This window comes from Urocampus carinirostris, chromosome 1 (assembly GCF_059441175.1).
Source record: "Urocampus carinirostris isolate Australia breed hairy pipefish chromosome 1, RoL_Ucar_1.0, whole genome shotgun sequence".
Taxonomy (NCBI): domain Eukaryota; kingdom Metazoa; phylum Chordata; class Actinopteri; order Syngnathiformes; family Syngnathidae; genus Urocampus; species Urocampus carinirostris.
Window position 1 is genome coordinate 21,847,468 of NC_142349.1, and position 22,192 is coordinate 21,869,659.

The 22,192-nt window shown below is 40.4% G+C and overlaps 1 protein-coding gene and 1 long non-coding RNA gene across 3 annotated transcripts in view; one reads left to right on the plus strand and one right to left on the minus strand.

Annotated features, from left to right (window-relative positions):
* Nucleotides 1-22,192, minus strand: part of pde4a (phosphodiesterase 4A, cAMP-specific) — a 137,777-nt gene that overhangs the window by 60,637 nt on the left and 54,948 nt on the right. The window lies entirely within an intron of this gene.
* Nucleotides 333-10,701, plus strand: LOC148373896 (uncharacterized). Its single transcript, XR_015849920.1, has 3 exons — nt 333-466; nt 3,467-3,558; nt 10,565-10,701. It is a non-coding gene; the product is annotated as an uncharacterized LOC148373896 (long non-coding RNA).

Sequence of the window (22,192 nt, forward strand, 5' to 3'; positions counted from 1 at the left end):
TAGTGATGTTTTGTTGAAAATGATAGTAGGACTATTGAATTATAATAGGCAGTTAAGTTCCACCAGTGCCCTGTAGATGGCAGTGTACTACAATGGAATTTTTTTTAGGTTTATACATTTGTTCCGCCTTTTTGTCCAAACATCTCTTTCTTGTGCTTGGAGATTTTTGTTGTTGACTCAATGTACCATGGAGTCCTCCCACATCCAAAACATGCAGATTATTTATTGTGCGAACTGTTGTTGGTCTTTATGTGCCTTTGGATTGGCTGGTGAACAATCCAGGTTTGTTCTTGGCCGGGTTTAAATCGGATGAAATCGATGTTCCCTGTAAGCTTCCACACGCAAAGTCTGCGAGCGTCTCTTGGAAAAACGGCGAGCAACATCGATCCTGCGCCTGGCAACCAAATCATTATCAAACATGTCTAAGACCTGAGATCAAATCAAGTTACATTCTGCTGGTTTTCCGGTAACACTAGTTAGTTTCTCAAATTTGATTGAAGTGGCCAATGTAATTTAGGAAAAGTTGCACGGCTGTATCTCGTTTTTTTAACAACGATAACAGGAGATTTTTGAAAAGGATCTTTTGTTTCACAAAACTAACATTTTGTTGAGTCATTTATTTGGTTGCACAATATAGAATTGTAGTTTATCACACTTTTTTAGTTGGCAAAAATATTGACTTGATATATTTGCACAAGTGTATTTTTTCAGTTTTTTTCTTCTTTTTATTGTCCACCCTTTATTCCTTTTTTATTTTTTTTCTAGCTTTTTACTTCTTTTCTAGCTTTTCATATTTTTTCTTGCCTTTTTCCTTTTTTGTTCTCTTGTTTCCTTTTTTCTTTATTTGTTACTTCCTTTTATTTTTCCCTGGCTTTTCCCTTCATTTTTTTCTTTTCTTTTGTTTTTTTTCCTGCTTTTTCATTTTCCCCCCATTTTTTCTTCTATGTTATCTTTTATTTCGTTTTTTATTGTTATTTACTTTTCTTTCTTCTTTTTTAAATTCATTTTTCCTCTTTTAATTTTGTGCATAATGTTACATCATAATTGGTATTGGATGGAAGCAACCAAAAGTAGACTGAGGAGCCGTTTCAGTGCCGAAAGACCCAGCTCTTTTTAGTGAGCGGAGCCAAAAGAGACACTTCTCTAAAAAAGACGGAAACTCGCGTGCCAAAACTAACGTAGTCAAGTTAATAAGAAAGGTCACATAGCTACGTTGATTAACTGTGAAGGCGATAATAAAAGTAAACCACACTTGTCTCACTATGTTTTACTATCTTAGTGGTAAAAAAAATGTATAACAACGATATATATTTTTCAAAATATCTCTCTCTCACTCTCGCAATAACTCGAGCTCAAATGCACGCTTTCTTTCATTTACTTAATCTGGTGCTGACATTGACTTCAAAAGACCACACTTAAATCACAGCAGAAGGAACCCACATTGTTTTTGCTTGCATGCACTGTAATTCTGTCCGAATCTGCTAGTGAATTAACTTGCGCAATTTTGAGCCCTTATGCACTAGATAGCTTTTCTTGTGTATTGGAAGGGTCTGGCCAGTGCGCAGTTGCGCATGAACGTAGTTAGAGGGGAAATTAGAGGCAATGCAACGTTTTTCCTTTGCCTAAACAGAACTAAATTACAACAAATCTGAAGATATGTTTACATATTCTACTAGGTTTTTGAATTCGGGTACTTATTCAGGAAATCTGTGTATTCTGTATTAGCTGTGAAAATCAGGCTGTAGTGCTGCGGCCCTTTTTTTGTCTCTCTTTTCTTGCTCTCATTTCTGCCACAAAGAGGAAGGTGGTGGATTAGATATCATTAATGCAGCATGTAAAAGGCTGCCAGGCCCTAAGTCAATGTAGCAATTAGTTTTGATTAAACCTCGACAAAAGAAGCAGGGCCGAGTGAGGTTTACAGACCCTCCTGCATCGAGTGCTGACCCCTTTGCCCCGTCTCCCCGACGTCCCTGCACAGTTTTTCCTGCCATTGATTATTCATTAGGCTTCATGATGAGGGAGAAAGCCTGTGCCACATCAGCGTTTTCCCAAAAGTCCCACACGGCGTCAGCTCCTGCCGCCGCACTATACGCAGCCATTAATCAGACCTCTCAGTGAAGGAACGCTTACACAAGACTGCATTTCACTGAAAATGGACAAAAGGATGTCGTTTGCCTCGTCAGTCACTGGAATTCTTTCTGAGAGACACCGTCGAAAATACAGATAATGGTCATAAAATCCTCGTTAAAGCCAATTTCCAGGCTTATTGCTCCTGTAGGATTGGCTGATTAATTAATGTTTCGAAAATATTACCCATTTTTGTTTATTCTGTGATTTGGAGTGACTTTGCCACAACAATGTGCTTGTATCATGAAAGCATAATCCATCCATCCTTTTTCTGGGCCACTTAACCTTAGTAAAGTCGCGTGGGTGCTGGAGCCCAGGCATCTTCAGGCAGTGGGCAGAGGACACCCTGAACTGCTTGCCCGCCAGTCGCAGGGCACACAGAGACAGACAACTCGCTTGCTCATTCACACCTAGGGACAGTTTGTTTTTTGGAAACCAGAGTGCTCAGAGGACAACCCACGAAGGCACGGGAGAACATGCAAACACCCAACGAGGAGGCCATGGCAGCTGGAATCGAAACCTGGACCCCCGCATTGTGCGGCTGCACACTAACCACACAGCCGCCTGCCGCCTCTAATACAAGCATTAAACAATCATAAACCCTTTGGATATTTTGATATTTGTTTGCGTGTCACAAGACCAAGTTGGGTCAGACACGGGCTCATTAACAGAGATAATCCATGAATTCTCATTCCCCTGAGATCAAACTCGGCAATGGCCCTATTATCGGATATCTCTGAAGGTTTGTTGAAAGTATTTTTTCATCGAACATTTGCTCATGACATCTGACAAATATAAATGACAAACCTGGGGAAAATGTATGCTAAATCTTGCCTGTAAGTCAGGCATGTCAAACTCAGTTTCGCTCAGGGGCCGGATCGGTAAGTATGTCAATACTGGATTTAGCTTTGTTTTTCAGTACTATGCTTTATCATTCCGCTTTATCAATCCGCCTACATTTGTAGCCTACCCTAAAAATTATATTCACAGATGATAAGCGATCTTTTCTGAGCCCCACATATTTAATCATAAACAACTGTAAAAATGATTTTCCTGTTTAGCATTGAATGTGTTAACAATTTGTTTATTTTGCAATTGAGTATCCCAAATATAAAGCTACATCTGAAACAACTCACCACAAATGTCACAAACAAACAAACTCGAGGGGGCGCTATGATTAAAAAAAAAATTTGCTTCAATCGTCTCACTTGTTAGAAATTAAAAAAAAAATACAAAATAAGAGTACTGCACACCAGCTTTTTGTTTGGTATTTGTTAATAAAACCATAATTTGGACAGAAATGAGCTAAAGACTTGTTTTTTTTTTTTTACATACTCAGATATTTATAGCCGACCGGATTGAATCATCCAACGAGCCTGATCTGACCTATGAGCTGTATGTTTGACATGTCTGCTGTAAGTGTTTTCAAATGTAAGTAAAGCCAAGCTTTGAAGTTTGTGAACATTGCTTATAGTTTATGCAACCTATATGACAAGTAATGTAACCAAACAGAAAATGAGCGATAAAGTTGCCGGATGAAAACTAAAAAAATAATCTAATACCATTGGCAGATAATTTTGCACATATTTTTTCCTCTGTTTTTTAGTATTTTCTCATTCCAAAATGATTTAAAGTATTTTTGGAGTAAAATACGGATATATTTCTCTTTTTCATTTTACTCTATTTCTGATTAGTTTATCAGGTAAAAAAAGAAAAGATAATACTTGAAATGGGCATTTTATTTCACAGGTATTGGAAGAAAAATTGTCAAACATTTAAAAGAAAATGGTCCTTAAAATAAGAATATATATATATATATATATATATATATATATATATATATATATATATGATGAATGTATTACTTTTAAGAAATATTGTTCTTGGATAATGGTTTTTAAATCTAGGAAAATATGAACAAAAATACTTGGAAACAGTTATTTGCCAATATGGCAGTGTACTTTAAGGAAATCACGTGTTGTAATCTTTAATAAATGTTACTTTTCAAAAAATCTATTTTCAAAACTCAAGTACCCCTTACAGGGTCTTCAAGTACCACCACTGGCACTAGTGCCGCCATTTGAGAACCGCTAGTCCAGAGGTCCTTAGCATAACTGAACTCACAAATGTAGAAATATTTTTTTATGGTTACATGTCTTGTTGATCTGGAGCACTGTTCTTGGCTGATTGGCGTTTCCAGTTTTTTGTCTTTGACTGAAGCTTTTTTTATTTTCTAATCAAAACCTTCAATTTTCAACTCCATATCTCTTTAACTTTGGAACTGACATGAAGTTGACAGGCAGTTGCAGCGAATGCCTTATTCCTAAGTCTGCATTGCCCATAAAAAAAAAGACAAGTTTCCCCTTTTCATTCGAAATTGCATATTCTATCTTCATTTGCAAGAGCTTTTTCCAAGTACTCCGCCTTCCTGCCACCTTTCAAAGAGATTGATAGGTTTATAGTTTATAAATATACACATGGAAGTAAACATGAATTATTATTGACTTGCAAGGAGAGGACTATACAACAATCCTAAACATACAAAAATCCAATCTGTTCTAAAGAGCCCCCACTGAGCGCTTTCTTTTTATTAACCCTCCCAGGTCACGAAAAGCAGATCCGCCATAAAGGGTGTGGGAATGACACTATTGGCCAATAGTGAAGATTATGTAAAGTGGTTTGTAGTCAAAATAATGAACAACGGTGAGAAATAATAAGGGCCGGTGCCCCACAAACGCACATAACGAGCAGTGCATAGGGCATCAAGTCCCCAGGAGGGCACCAAAAGAAATCAGGGTCATGAAAATAACTGTTAAGTGTTAAAAGTCTTAATAATATGCACTAATATGGTTAAACAGTACAAAAGCAGTATAAACCGAATTTCCGAGAAAAGGGATGAATCTGCTTTGTGCCCCGGCCTATCTCCAGTCTCATGGCGCCCCATCCCTTTCCAGTGGTATGTTTGATTATGCCATTCGAACAAGGCCTCGAAACGGGAACAAGAGTCTGGAGCGGAAAAAAGAAAAATAGAAGAAACCAGTTAAAGCTCATGAGTCACTTGCCGGTATTCGATGTTAAAATAAAAAAGCTCATTATTGTACCGTATTCCCACACCCATTTGGCCTCTGTTTTAAGGGGGCGGGGGGGTCGCGCACCATAAAGCATTTGTGCCTAGGGCACCCAAATGACTAGCAACGGCCCTGAGAATAATCATTAAAGTAACCACCAACCCTGGCATCAAATGTAATCTCCCATGCAGCTGTCCAATATTAAAACCTAACAAGTAGAATAAACTTTTAGAAATGAAGGTGACTGAATAGATTTCCATATGCGCCATCTCGCTGACTGGTCACAAGAAGTTAGATAGGGCTGCCTTCATGGCACTATTCCCCTATTCACTATTACAAGCAACATTTCCCCACTATTGTATCTGATTCTTCTCATATAAACCTAACCTTGAGCTACTTTTAAAAAAATACATTCAACATCCACCCATTCTGCTCGCCCTCCCCGCTCTCCTTAGATGCCCAAGTAAATGATTAACCTGCCCGGGTACATCACCCTCACGCATCTCTGGGCGCACAATTTCAGCCCCGAAGGAGAATGACAGTTATTTCCTGCCCCCGCTTCGTCTTCCGCCAGGCAAGCATAGATGCTTATTTTCAGGCGGAACCGCCAATCCCCCTTACATCCCTCCTCCTACCCATGAGCCGTGCCTCACCCAGGCATTTAGCACCTGGCTGATTGCTAGAAATGTGGGGGAGTGCAGTGAGGAGGGAGTAAAGAGATTGGAAAATAGGAGCCAGGGAAAAAAAGTAAGGGCCATTAGATTGGCTTGACCATACTGTATGATTATAGTGGATGAATCATCTTGCCAGCAAGCCATTGGCATGCAAAAGCACTTCAATCCCGCAGACACTCCCCAGGACAGACAATTCAAGCTGCGCTGTGTGCTGGGTCGTAGGGGCACAATTTCCTGTGGTGTGTCTCGGGCAAGTACACAGCTTGGCGGCGCCCATCCCTTTCCAGGCCGTGTTTCCTGGCAGGTGTTTGCTTCCCCAAGCAAAACAGATTAGCATGTGCTTGGTAACAGAAGTCGACAATTCCATTGTCGATTATTTTTATTATCAGTTTTTGTCAACGACCTCGACTAATCAGCTCTAGTGTTTACCAACCATTCAGTACTGGTTTCCACGGTTACCAGTAGCAGAAGAAGCCTCCTGATCTGAATCAGATACAGCACTTTTATCATCTGGTCGCCTTTATTTTTCAGTGTACAGCTTCACCCGGTTTTATCTTAAATAAAATGTAATTGTATTTGTATTATGTTCATTTGGTCTTTTATTGGCATATTTCGTATTGGAGTTATCCATAAGTCATTCAAAGTAATCAAGTAACATAACTGCAATATTATAGTATTCAGACTACGTTACTGATTACATGTTTTAAAAGGTAACTAGTAATTGTATCTGATTACATTTTTCAAGTAACTCTCCCAAAGCTGCCCGGAATTGATACATATACAATGACATATTCATGTCCGCTTGCCTCAGCTTGCCCTTTCTGTGTTTTTAAGGCAAAGAGGACAAAGAATGACAGAACGAGGCGCGCTCCAACCCGCTACCTCTTTAACATTGTCATTTACAGTAAAATAGCAGAAAAATTGAATCTCTTAAAGGGGAACTGTTATGAACACGCAGTGTGGCAAAGCTAAGGCGTCTGATTGCTCGAGCTCCAAGACAGTCTGGATTAAGATAAAGGCATCGCCTGGGCCAAAGATAGGACAGCAGGGCATCAAGCTTGGCGACGGCTTTTGGAAAGCGCGCCAGGGTGACATTGATGCATTGCCGGCCGGTAGACATGTTGAGACAGACCATTCCAATGCTCACAGAATGTAAAACAATCAACAAAGAACTCCTCGCCTTGTATTCATTTCCTGGCAGGATGGCAAAACACAATTTTATTAATGTTATGTCGTGTTATGTGAAGCTCAAGAAATGCTGTTTAAGTTGATCTCGAACACATGAGAGAAGATGCATTTCCAGTAAGGATTAGAACTCTGAGGAGTGGTGCATTAGTACATTGACTTTTTCCTTGACAAAAATTTAAGAATAAAAATGCAGCTAATGTGACTTAGTTCTACACCAAGAAAAAGAACAAAAAATACATAACATGGATAGAGTCCATCCATTTTTTTTTCACGCTTTTCTTCTCGCCTTATCTTAAGTGTCTACCAAAGTCTAAAATTAATAGAAACACATACTGAATAAACATTCATTGGAAAATGTTAAAAATATGTCTTGTACTACAGGAACCATATATTTTACCATTATCAAACCTTTTTGAAAAAGCGCCTGGGAGCCTTTGGGGAGCGCAAAAGGGCCGCATGTGGCTCTAGAGCAAGTTTATCAGGTGATACAAAGCACCTTCCTCTGGCTTTTGCTGCCTTTGTGGGTTCATAATGATTTAAGAGAAACTGAAGAAAGATTTGCGCATACATAATGTGCGTTTGTCAAGCCGTTTTACGTACGTGTACAACTCAGACCACAATGTCATCGACACACAGGCAGTTCAGCATAAAAGGGGGCAAGGCAACAACAAGTAAACTGCAATACAGCAAGGGACTACTGTATACATAATTTCTCACCTTAACACAGAATCCAGAGGCGTGCTGTGAGAGTTCAATGTGGAAGAACGCACACCAAGGCGATTGAGCCCAACAGAACCAAAGATAAGCACAGATTATCGCTTTTTTCTTGGTGGCTATGTGCAAACATATGCACTCACTGAATTTAGAGAACGGCAGGAATCGACCACGGACCAACACCTGCTCTATTCCATTAGAAATTGATTTTTTTTATGTCGCGAAAGCAGGGAAGGATTATCAGCACTGGAACATGGCTGTCAGACAGCGGCCACCAAGCGGCCTTTTAATCTATTACCGGTAATGCCTGATAAACTCCACCTGGATTTAGCAGTCCAGATGAGACACACTCGCTTTACACCACTGGCTTTTATTTGACAGAATTGTCTTGAACGCCCCGCGGGGAGCCACTCGCTGAAAGGATTTCCAACCTCTTCTACAGCCTGCTAAATTCTAACTATGCTTTTGCTACTAAAGGGATATTTCCACATTAAAGTCTTCACACGGCCTTAAATTTTATCTTTGTGTTTGATTCAACCCTGTGATGCGATCCTTACTATAATATATGAGAGTGCCAAGGCCTAATACCCCTGAGGTCATCTGTTTGCTTCAAATCGATTCAGAATCTATTTTAAAGGACTCACAATGTACTAGGGCTAGTGTTTACTAGGGCTGCAACTAAGGATTATTTAAATAGTCGACTATTGAAACGATTCATTGAAAAACAAATACCATGTTTTTTTTTCTTCAACCTAGCATGACGTTAATTCAATTCTGTGGAAAATGATAATAAACACAAGATAAAGGGGTACAATGAAAATTAGACATTTTATTAAACAAACTGCAGCCTCGCACAACATTTAAATCAGAATCTAAAAACCATTAGGCCCAGTGCTCGGTCAGTAGAGACATAAGTCCATAAATAAACCTTTTAAGCAACAGTTGAAAAAATATTACATGAAAATCAAGTTTTTATGCCCATAGACAAAGAACAATCTCTTGAGCAGAAGTGGAAGGGTAAATAAAACAAATACTATCTGTATTTTATGAAGTAGATTCAGTGGTCAACTGCAAAGTCTGTTCAAAAAGAACTTGACGATCCTCAACTGTATGGAATCAAACGGTTTTAACAACCGTCGTTTCTCATTTTTGACATTTTAACAACTGACGCTTGTCCTTCAGACTGCGTGCATTCAATCTCCAATGCTTTTGTCAGTTACAGTCTGACATAACGCTCAAGGTATCTTATAGCACAATATACGCGTATAAAATGTACAATCATGTCATCAAAAACATTATAGGCTTGAATGTTACTTGAATTTTACCAAGGCGAGTCAGAATCCCATTCTTTCAACTGTCGGACACGCTCCTAAAATGTACTTTTATCACAGATGTATTGCCATGTTACGCAAGGTCTGCTTTGCAAATTTTGCTAAGTCTTTTTATTGGTTGTATCCAGGTTAAAGTGTTTCCAAACTTTAAAGGTTTTAGTAGGCGTACTCGCCGTTCTGTATGTTAACGTTACCGCTCGAAACAGAGACGTGCATCTCGCAGCAGAAATTATAATAAAGTAATGGCTGAGTCTGTTGTAGAAAAAACAGGTCTGGGAACAGAAGTCGACAATTCCATTGTCGATTATTTTTATTATCAGTTTTTGTCAACGACCTCGACTAATCAGCTCTAGTGTTTACCAACCAAGGCATACTTTTTGCATATTTTTTTTTAAAGGAACAGCGTTTGTTGTAAAGATTTTTGGCAGTTTCCTATTTTTACCAAAAGTTTAAATGATCATGTTGCCTACATTGAAGGTATGATGTTTTAACAGTCACCGTTGTTCAGGAAGTAATACAGGTTATTCATTTTGGTTAATAATTTTGCTGTAATTTGGGATTTGACTAAATCTTTAACCGATTTTTCATACTTTGCTCTTTTTTTATATTTTTATCCTGGAAAGATAACTGACATAATACCTAAAATGAGCCAAAATGATCTGCCGGTGCAACAAAAACTGTTTTACTACGGTCTAACTTTTACAGTTGTTTTTTTTTGTTGGTAAAATGATAAAAATCAGCAAAATTATGACTTTTGCAATGCATAATTATTGAAAACTACACATGTTAAAATATATTGACATGTTCTTTTTTTTTTTTTTCAAAAGATGATTTCATAGTAGTAATAATACCCCCAGAATCATATGTGTCATTGAATTGTGAGATACCAGAGGAATCACACTCCTACATAAAGTGTTTTTCTTTTAAAAACAACACCTTAATTTGCAGTTTGTGCTTTTTCTGAAAGCTGCGGCCAAGACCCGTTTAATAGAAATGCAGTGCAATTTTTCCATAAGACTAAAGTGAATCTGTACCATTGTTGCACCTTGGTGCTGAATTAAGATTTTGATGTATTAAAAAAATGTTTTTGAAAATTGTGCATAGCACTCTGGGGTAAACTGTAACTGCTATTTCTAGTACCAAAATTATTTCTGACGTCAACTTCCATCGCTATAACATAATTCAAAACCATTCTGGGTTAATGCCATATTAATAAGCCTTCGTATTTAACTTTCAGTTTTAAAAGTCCCCATTCAAACAGAACCCTTTATGGCCAGCAAAAAAACAGCAGAGCAAGTATTAAGTTTGTGCTTCCTGATAAAACTAGAAAAAAATTGTCTTTGTCTTGCAATATCCCACACTAGGATTTAACAACGAATGCCACAAACGTGAAAGTGGACACGTTATAGCTTTTTCTCGGGCATGGCATCCCCCAGGTCTCAATTTTCCATAATTTATTCAGCAGTGTGTCTTGAAGCCATCTGTCGTCACGACCTGGCAACGGCCTGCTCCATCCAAAGGCCACGTTGGCAGCTGCTCTTAAGCGCCGCCGCCCGAAGCAGTTGGACTCAGAAGGAGTCGCCGATTCCAGCGCTAAACGCTACCGTCGCTATTCTTAAGCGTGTATTTGTGTATCTGTTGGCAGTTGAACATTGGGCTCCAGTGTTCTGTGGACTACAATCACAAAGGCAATTCATTAAAGAGCCGGGCGGCACGTGTGACCTTTTGAGTCTTTCCTTGCTAAAGTCGACCGTGTCATTGGAAAACGGATGTCTGTCGCCAAAAGCACTTCATGTGACAGCCGAGAGTGGCTGCTACCTCCTGTTTCATTATACGGCGCTCTACTGAGACGTCCATAATCATTTATAGGTGACAAAGACATATAGAACCGTTAGAACATTATTTGAAAAGTCACATCAATCATTTTGATGTTGGTCTACATCAAAATCATTCCTGAGGCGCCTTTTTTAATATAAGTTGGGCAACTTGAGCATTGTGGATCAGCGAACTGCTCGTATGAATCACAATTTGTGAGGTTCTTCATTTCCATCGTAGCTCAGGCCTCGGTACGGTAAACTCTATGGTGTGTCCCCCAACGCCTTCCACATACAAATACACAGAGACACACTTTGCACACCTCTCCCCATTCTCTCAGCACAATGGCTGCCCAAGTTTTGAAAACAGTATTTTGTTGTAGCATTTATTGTACTCTTGGTGTAGCACGAAAAGGGCAAACGTACACTCCATTGTCCACTTGTGGCATTCAAAGTCAAATTATTATCAACAGTAAATCAGACATAATCATCAATTTTTTGGGAAGTTTTGGACCATGGGCAGCACGGCGGAGCAGTGGTTAGCGTGTGTGCGGCACAGTTCAGAAGTCATGAGAACCTCCTGTGTGGAGTTTGCATGTTCTCCCCGTGCTTATGTGAGTTTCCTCCGGGCACTCCGGTTTCTTCCCACATTCCAAAAACATGCATGTCAGGTTAGAATTGTCCCTAGGTGTGAATTAGCAAGTGAGTTGTCTGTCTCTGTGTGCCCTGCGACTGGCTGGCAACCAGTTCAGGGTGTCCCTGCCCACTGCTCGAAAATAGCTGGGATAGGCTCCAGCACCCCCGCGACCCTACTTACGATAAGCGGTACAGATAATGGATGGATGGACTTTGGACCATTTTAAAAAGCCAATTCCCTGCTAAGAATTCAGTCAATAAAGTGTTTTGCTCCAATTACCTTTTGTATGAGACTTACACCATAATCCTGTGCTATTTTTGTCTTGTGAAAATTCCTTGGCTGGGTTTTGTACAGTGGGGGGGTCAGCATGGCCTGCAAGGCCTTTTCTGCTGGCCTAAAAATATCTGAACAGGAAGTATCTCAACCAAAAGGTGAAGAAAAAGGTTCCCAGTGTCCACTGTTTCTGTCAAACGGACTTTTTTAGCCCTAAATTAGATAATAACTTAAACCAGAAATACGACAGGACAGGTTTAACTTTCAGCATTAGATTCAATGGCAATTAAAAATCACTTCTTGATGGAACTCAAATGCACAATTCAGCATTGTCACACTCTGAACTTGAGACAGGTCTACCTTAACTGCTTTCAGTTGTGTTACACCTACCCTTTTTAATCACTGCTTGCAAGTTTAAAATGGAATTTCACATTGTGGGCGAAGGAAGAACAGTTACAAAGCCGTAGACTGTGCGATTCATGATCAGCTCTAAGTAGCAGAGTAATGCACCATGTTGTAAAATTATATCCAGACAGAAGAGCAGCTTCAGCGACAGACTGGACAAAAAAGTACGATCACATCACTCCAATTTTGGCTAACCTGCATTGGCTCCCTGTTAGCCTAAGATGCGATTTTAAGGTTCTCCTATTACTATACAAAATCATTCATGGACTTTCCCCCTCATATCTTTCAGATCTGATCTCCCCCTATGTCCCGGCCCGAAGCCTTCGTTCCGAGAGCGCCGGTCTCCTGGTGATCCCAAGAGCCAAGAAGTGTTCGCTGGTTCGAGAGCGTTCTCCATCCGGGCACCGGTGTTGTGGAATGCTCTTCCCCCTGAGATCCGATCTGCAACCTCAGTGGAAATTTTTAAATCTAAGCTTAAAACTCACTTCTACTCTATAGCATACGAATAACCTAAACTTCTTATATGTAATAACTTGTGAAGCCCTTAGAGACTAATTGTGATTAAGGGCTATACAAATAAAAATGACTTGACTTGACTTGACTGCTGCTACTGTCTTGTACCACGGACAGACTGAAGAGATCTTTTCTTCCTCATGCCCTGAGGCTCTTTAACTCCATCCGGCGGAGTAAAGGCCGACATTAAATCACACCCCCTACATTGCATATTACCGTATTTTTATTGCAGTGTGTATTTTATGTAGCACTATTTAAATACTCTATACAACACGATACAGTGGGTATTAGCTCGTCACATTGGGTATTTGTATATTGTATTCCTTTTGCTTTATTATTGTATTGTTCACAGTGCAGGGATGCTGCTGAAAATGTGAATTTCCCTGCGGGGATGAATAAAGTATCTATCCATCTAATAAAGTGTTACAGTACTCGTTACCATTTGTAACGCGTTACTCTCAAAATTTTCTCTTTTTTCTCACAATATTCCAACTTACCAGGGGTCGGCTTCTATACACAGTGCAAGGTAAATGATGCAACGACAGTTCTACCCATCCGATGTGACGCAACACCTCTAGTTGGTTGTCAATTGGCAACCAAACCCCCAATTCTAACCCCTAATGCCAAGCGCCAAGCAGGGAAGCAATGGGTTTCACTTTTGTAAGTCTTGGATATGACTCGGCCGAGGCTCGAACTGGCAACCTTACAGACTCAGGGCAAGCACTCCCTACACTAGTTATAAATATATCCGCTGGATGTCGCCAAAGCCAGGCAACACCGACCAAAGAACATTTGAGGAATCATTGCACCCGATGTTGCCCTGCGACAGCCTGGCAACCAGTTCAGGGTGTCCCCTGCCCACTGCATGAAGTTAGTTGGGATGGGCTCCAGCACCCCCGCGACCCTACTGAGGAGAAGCAATGCAGATAATGCATTGCTTGCACCCGATGTTATCTTACCTAAAATAGAAATCACAGACACGCTGCTGTTCTATACAATTGCACTCGCGTGTGGTGAGTGAACGTCTCTCCCCTAACAGCGAAATTTGCTACTAAGCTATGCCTTCTATCCCCAATGACTGGTATTAGTGTGTTGGCTTTTCTGGTTTACTCTCTAGTTTCCCTGAGTTAAATTAACTGTAGTGCAGGGGTCTCCAACGTGGTAGCCCCCTTAGAGCACCTGAGTGGCACAAAGAGTGGGGGTTTTCAAGGAAACTATATTTTTAACTGGCATGAGGAATCATTGACATGATCAGTGTCTTTAAAACAATATTTTAGTGATTAACTTATTTTAACCCTACTTCTAATAGTTACAACCTGGTAAATAAAATAACATTGTAACCACATGGTAACAATATAAATTGCTATTTTAGAAATACATATTAAACTGGTAGCCCTTAGTGCTAATGAGTAACGAAAAAGTAAATGGTTGGTGACCCATGATGTAATGGAAATTAATTCAATTGTTTTGCTTTGTTTTGTTTTTTTAATGTACAGTTAATAAATACTACAAGAGATTAAATCTTCCTGGGGGGAATACAAATTGATGATAAAAACCCTCAACAATAGTTTTATAATCGAATCTTACACTTCTGAATCGTAATTATAATTTAATTGTGAGCCTCTGAAAGAGCTCCAACCCAAGGCTACACTTCGTATGCCATCAATTTACCAGTTCGATCTACGTGACAGTGTTTTTTCTACCATGTGGTTTCTGAGCTAAAATGAATTTACCTCCCCTGCCGTTGATGCTAAATGAGAGTTTGGCCAAGATGGCTTAGCATTTGGGCTTTCATAGCTACTAAGATTCCATTTGTCACAGATTCAGGGAAGAAAGAACCCCGCTGTTTTCCGAAGTGTATCACAAAACAAATCAGTGCGTAGGTGTCGCTGGCGTCAAAAAGGTCAACTCAGCACTTGTTTTTTTTTCAGCACTGCAGCTGTCGAGCTCTCTCCAAAATGTCACGGATTGTTTCTAAGAAGCTGATTGATCAAAGTGCCACCACCGGTGAGCATCAGAGAGGCCACTTTCCTCATTTCTCCTTTGCGGAAAACAAAGCACTACATGTCTCCTCCTACCGTTATCTAACCTTTATTGAATTGTGTATTGAAGTACGCCAAGTGAAGACACTCACATGCAGTATTCCCACAGTTTTCTGGCTTAACGGGGACCAGAACCCCTCACGAAAAGTGTACCGTTAAGCCAGAAAACTGTCGGGCATACTGCATGTGAGTGTCTTCACTTGGCCGTACTCTCAACTACACAATTCAATTAAGGTTAGATACCGCCTAGGAGGAGACCCATGCTAGTGCCTTTGTCTTTCCGCCAAACGGAGAAATGAGGACAAGTGGCCTCTCTGATGTCACGGTGGTAGGCACTTCTGATCAATCAGCTTCTTAGAACAATCCGTGACATCTTTGGAGAGAGTAGACAGTGCACGTGCTGAAAAAAAACAAGTGCTGAGTTGACCTTTTTGAACAGCCAGCGACACTACAGCACTGATTTGTCTTTGCTGATACAACTACGGACAACACCATGCGGGGCTTTCTTTACTTCCCTGAATCTGTGACAAAAGCGAATCTTAGTAGCTATGAAAGCACAATGCTAAGCATCTTGGCAAATCTCAATTTAGCCATCAAAGGCCTAGGGGAGGCTAATTATCTTTAGTCAGAAACATAACGGACATGAAAAAACTATTCGACCAAAAGTCCGCAAAAGTGTGGGGGCGTTCCACACTTCACAAAACAAAAAAGTCACATGCACAAGAGCAATCATAACCAAAACATGGATTCACCGACGAGGAAGAAGGGAGGTGAGTAGAAGGGTAAGACACTTACATTATTTGTTTTATTCGCTGGTTACTTGCGTTTTTTTAGTGTGGGGACGTAACCTTCGTCTCTGGGAGCTAGCTGATGTTAGTGTTTGCTTTTTAGCTGATCAATGACTCGTTGTGTGTGTTGTGTGTGTGTGTGTGTGTGTGTGTGTGTGTGTGTGTGTGTGTGTGTGTGTGTGTTTGTGTGTGTGTGTGTGTGTGTGTGTGTGTGTGTATGTGTGTAATTTTCATTTAAGGTAAACCATCTTAAGCAGTGTTTAATTGTGCAATAAAAACACCTCCACCTCTCACACACAGTAGTTCGCCTAAGTATCAAGTTTTAATTGTTTAAATTTCTGGCAAAGTCCGAGTGATTAAGTGGGAAGTGTAACGTTAGTCTCTGGTCACTTGCTTGATGTGCGAGCGTTTGCTTGATAGTTACTGTGTGTTTCATTTCAGTTAAATGAAAGAGTGAAGTTTATTTGGGCACAGCACAAAAAACAGTACCAACCATTAATTAACAAAAGGGAACAGAAAAGTACCCGAGCTGGATAATGTTGAAAAATCATGTTACTAGGTTTTCACATTTGCATTTATTTCTTATTCCAAAAGCTCATGTCCCTTTGAAATATAAAAATTAAGAGAGGTGTTAGGGCCCGGTCACACAACCGTTTGCGTCTGTATCGCGGGTAAAATGTTGCCTTTTTTTTTTTGCCCGTGGTTGCCCGCGATGGAAAATGCGCAAAATTGGCCAACCCGCTGTTCATCGGTGGTATGCCCGCAAAACAGACGCCGGCGACTGTTCCGCTTCCTCATCGCGTCATTTCCGCGTCATTTTCTCGTGTGGACCACGGGTATAAAAGCTGCCGAGCCGGCGTTATGCCGAGAAATGCATCTTTGCCGAGATTTGCATCCCCTCGCTACTACAACCACTTTTACCTCGTTTTATCTAACTTTTATATCACTTTTAGGGAATTTAATGGTGAACATATAACCAAAACCACTTCGTCTTGCATTTGTTGGGAATGTAATACAACTTAAACCATTCCGTCTTTGTATTTGTTGTGAATGTAATCGAACGGTAATGCACGCCGTATACTAATCACTTTTGAGCAGGTAACATGTTTATTTTGCCTTTTTCTATTTAAATCGCTCGTATTGAAACTGTTATGCACTCTACTATAAAGCTTATTTCTGCATAATAAGCTTTACGGTAGAGTATCTCAAAAGTGATTTATATACGGTGTGCATTACCGTTCGATTACGTTCACAACAAAAACAAAGACGGAATGGTTTAAGTATTATTACATTCCCAACAAATGCAAGACGAAGTGGATTTGGTTATATGTTCGCCATTACATTCCCTAAAAGTGATATAAAAGTGAGATAAAACGAGGTAAAAGTGGTTGTAGTAGCGAGGGGATGAAAATCTCGACAGGGATGCATTTCTCGGCACAACACCGGGCTGTAAAAATCATAACCGCTCAAGACACTGTGCCGTGAAAATCACGATTTCAAGCTATGGCACCGAAGAAGCCAATATGTTATTTTTGTAATAGTTTTTCATTTTTATTTTATTATCTTGTTATGAAATGAAAAGAAATGTCAAGAAATAAAAATGGATTAAGACGAGGTCACTACGGTGACGGGGATCCATGTTCACCCATTGACGTCTCGAGCACAACTGACGTGTGCTCGGCAAATCGCGCTGTATATACGCGGAGAAAGGCGTTTGACCGTCACACGCGAAACACGCTAATTTCACGTAATAACACCGCGATACAGGCGCAGAACATTTGAAATTTCGCCTCCTACCCAAGTGTAACCACGCCCTGGCCGCAGCCATAGCACGTCGTTCCGCGTCATTTCCGCGTCATTACCTCGTGTGTACCACGTGTGCCGCCTGCGGTTAACACGTTGTCTAAAGTTTTGAGCAGCGCAAAACTTATTCGCGCGGCCAACCGCGTGTGAATTTCCGACCGCGAGTAATGCACTGCTGTATCTCGTCTGTATGGCGATCTCAAAGCGACCAACAGCGTCTGCTTCACGGGCAGAAATTTCTGGCCGTGATTCAGCCTCGATACGCCCGTGAAAGGCTGTGTGACCGGGCCCTAAAGTTTTGAGCAGCGCAAAACTTTTTCGCGCTGCCAACCGCGTGTGAATTTCTGACCGCGTGTAAAGCACTGCTGTATCTCGTCTGTATGGCGATCTCAAAGCGTCCAGTAGCGTCCGCTTCACAGGCAGAAATTTCTGGCCGTGATTCAGCCTCGATACAGACGCAAACGGCTGTGTGACCGGGCCCTAAGTCTAACCATAGCAGTATGGCGTGCCTGCAGCCTCGCTATTAGCTTCTCTCCGGTCGTCAGCTCACTCCCTTCATGAACCTGATAATAATCCACAGAGCACCCGCTGGTGATCACGGGCCGCAAAAAGCTATCTTGTCCCATTCCCGCAGTTAAATTTGGTGGTCACTTGTGAGCCCGCCCCGCTGTTTGACTGACAGCATACATCCGCCTATCACAGTTTCACACACAGACAATCCTTCCCACCCAACAAACAAAGCCCTCAGAGAACCTGCCCCCGTTATAGCATTTGCAGTCTGCTATCTGCTCAGAACACAAGAAACCATTTATTGATATCAATGACTATAAAAAATATTCTATTCAAAATTCGGAAATTGCGCTAACCGAAGCGCGAGGTTGCGATGAGTTTTTGTCCTGTATCTCAATTCTCAAAGACCATTTACTGTAATAGACGTGATTCCCTACTCCCTGCTGTGTTTACACCCGCTATTTGCAGTTCTGAAGTAGAGATGCTCTTTGCTTAATGAGCATCTTACTGAGGTATGTCTTCCTCCACCTCCTCATCTCCAAAACAGATGGATCGTCTGACACGCCTTTGTATTTTCCTGCCGCTCGCAGACAAATGACTAGCCGAGCGACACAGACACCCCGAGTGTGTCATCATCAAGTAGCTTTTGATGTTAAATGGACTTTGTCCATGTAGGGATGGATAGAGATGGAGATAAAAGCTGAATCCTGCTGCTTTTAATGAGCCGGATTTTTGGCCGTACTGACGGCCTTCGTCTAAAGCGGAAGCCAGCACTTTTTAGAAAGCCAATTATGGCCAGCGGTTTGTTGATGCGTGAAGAGAATGAGTTGACACAAGGTGGACCACGGAATTCTGCACCAGCGCAACCCCCGGCCTCCCTCTTTTAACCAGCAAGCTCACACTCGCTCTTGTGTATTTTTAGGAGATGGTGACTCCCTCTCTGCAGGCTTTTCTTTTCATACACACGGAGAAAAGCAAACACCAAGACCCATCGAGAGAGGAGAGACGTATGTGACTCATCCACATCTACCACTGTGTCACTGTGACTCTATTCCTCCTCATCTATTTCTAGGTTTCGTACAAAGGGATAAAGCCTTCTTGCTCGATTTCCACCTCCTGTAGGGTTTGTTATTCAATGTCAAACTACATTTCAATGGCAACAATTCACCAGCTACAGTAACACCGAAAAAGTCTAAAAGTAATATTTCACTGCTCTACAACCAGATAATGGTTTCACATTTCTTTATGAAGTCCAAACTATTTGGGGGTCAACTGAAAATGTATAGATATTGAACATATAACTGGCATCATTTCTGAAAGGAGTTGTCTGGAATTTGAAACTTTGTTACTCCTTTCAGCCATATCTTGGCTTATAGTCACAGCCTCAGTCGGTTCATTCATGATGCGCATGCAAGTACATACATTTCTTAGACCTGCTTGAATAAACTCTTCTTTATTCACCCATCTTGGGGTTTGGGTTGGGGTTTGGACTACACTTGAAGTAAGGTTTTTATTGCTTTCACTATTTTCATGCTACGCTTATAGATACCATTTTTTTTTAAACGCGGTGACGAGCATTATGTAACTCCCCGGCAGTTCCCTCAGCGCCCATTTCATGAAACAGCTCTGATGAAAGTAAAATGATAGCAGATAAAAGCAGATAAGCGCAGTGGGAAATATCGTGTAATGACTCTTTGAACCCAGATGAGCATTGTTAACACATACTTAATAGAGAAACTATTTAACCATCAACTTTTTAAGGACACCTCTAGCGACAAACCCCAATCTTAATAAAACATCAGCATCCTCTTGGAGTGTGTCATTTATTGAATTAATCATTAATCACACCAAAATGCTGTGAAAAGAGATACCCACAAGAAAACACAAGTAAAAAGGCAAAAAAATGCAGACAATGTGTACTTACTTACACCAAGGCACTACCTACTACTCTAAGAGGCCAAACAATAGCCTGTTTTCTACGAATCACTGCCCTTTTAAGTCACATTTAAATCCAAAATAAGGATTAGAGCCTTTTATATTCTTTTTGTCATACCAGCATACATTTTTTGCATGATTTTTAAGGCCATGGCAGCGTCTGGCAGATTATAGGGGTGTTTCTAAGCCTGCTTTTCATTTTTCAAGGCAGATGGCAGACAGTTTTTGTGTGTTTTGCATGAGGGAACTATTAGTCACACCATACATATACTGACTGGGTTTCTGACCCCCTTGAATTCCCCAAATAAACGAAAAGTGTATATTTAAGAGAGACCTTTCATTGTGATCAGACCAAAACACAGCTGTGTTGTGTTTTTTTTCCCCTGATTTGGATGTGCCACCTTTGATAGAATAATTACCTGTCAAAAAAAGAAGAAAAAAACACTGGTAGTCAACAAATTTACGTGTTCATGATCAAACAAATACGTTTGGAGTGCATGGAAATGTTCTTTTGATTGTTGCAGTCTTTTATTTTTGTTTAAACTACCTCAGTTCATCATTACCACAAGCATGCTATACAAAATGTACAATTCAGAATGAATTACATCAAAACAAATCCACCCATCCATCCAGTCTTACAATTTCCACAGACAAATGAATGCCAAACTGAAACTAATCAACAAGCAAACGCACATAATAAGCAGCCTTTCAATCGAGTTCGTCATATGAGCCCGATGATGGCGGTCGGACCGCTACGACGGATAATTAAGCGTGGTGATGTAACACAGCGAGCAAATAAGCCTTGGTCGGCATGCAGCCGAGTAAAGAAGCGTTCAAGGTTGATTTGACAGTAAAAATGGTCCACTTAAAACGTCACGCCTGCTACTGTCCTCTCATTTGTTCGCCGCGTGGGCGAACTAAAGACAGGGAAACACGTCAATGGATTAGCCTACTGTGTGTTTATAATGCTCCCTTGTTTATTTTCGGGCACATCAACAGCGCACAAGCCATACATGCGTACACATGTTTACATACATCAGTCTAAAAAGAAAAACACTGGACATGATTTGCTTTTTATTTTCCAAAATTAGCTGCTTCCGTCTTTTTCATTCTACTGCTCATGTCAGGCCTCGTCATTGTGGAATGAAAGAATGAACAGGAACTTGTATGCAAGCCCAATGACATGGAAGTTTTCTGTGAGGGGGTTATATTGTGAGAGGACCTGATTTTGTTTCTTCTTTTTTCTTTTCTTTTTTTTTCTTCTATTCTATTATACCAGCTTTTTTCTTCCTTTTTTCTACTATTTTCCATCCTTTTTTAATTTCTTCCTGTTTTTTGCATTATTTTTTCTAATTTTCCTTGAATTCTTTTGATTCTTCTAGCCATTTACTTCTTTTTCCCTCTTTTATTGTGTTTCTTCTTTCCTTCCTTTTGCATTTATTATATTATTTTTGTTGTTGTTTCTTTTTCAATAGTTGTCTTTTTTATCTTTATTTGTCCACCAAATGTAATCCTGAGCATAATATTACATAAGGATTTTTAATATAAACCAACAAAAATTATTTGAAGAGCTTTCTGGGAGCTGAAAGAGTCAGCTCTTTTTAGTAAGTTGAGCCAAAAAAAACTGCTACTTGAAAAAGAGACAAACTTTCCATCACTATGAGCTTATTTGAGTGAGAGGAGCTACCCGGTAAAGGCAGTTAGCTGCAAAATTCTGCAGTAGAGTTTCTAGCAGTATCGTGTAGACCCTCCTATCTACCGAGAGGGCTAACTGTGGTCATTGCGATTGCTGTTTACGTTCCACCGGATGCTAACGTTAGCATAGCGTTAAATCTCCTGCCCGCTGCTATCAATAAACAGCAGCTTCCACACCTCGACGGAGCTTTTATCGTCGCCGGTGACTTTAATCAGGTATGCTTAAGGACTGTACTTCCCAAATTCATTCAATACGTGGACTGCGCAACCAGGGGGAAAAACACTGGGCTGTGTGTACAGTAACATCAAACATGCGTACAGAGCTTGTAATTGTAATTGTAATAAAGATAAAGCAAAAAGTGGGATAATCTTTTCCTCAAAACAAAAAACCAATACCTTGAGCGATGACCCATAATATTTCTTCGTGGTTGCAGAAGAATAAGAAGTTGCAGAAGAATAAGAAGCTTTTTGGTTTCAAAATTCAAAACACATAGCGAGTTTTGGTCGTTTTGGGTACCCGTAACAGACAAACATGGCAGCGGCTTCTACACGAGGGATGCCACAAAAGAAATACAAATTACTCTACCGTTGAATTTTATGGTCTGTGTTAATTTTACCAATACAGAAAAGAAGAGTGGTCGTGGGCCAAACCAACTTAAAATTTGGGAGGGGAGA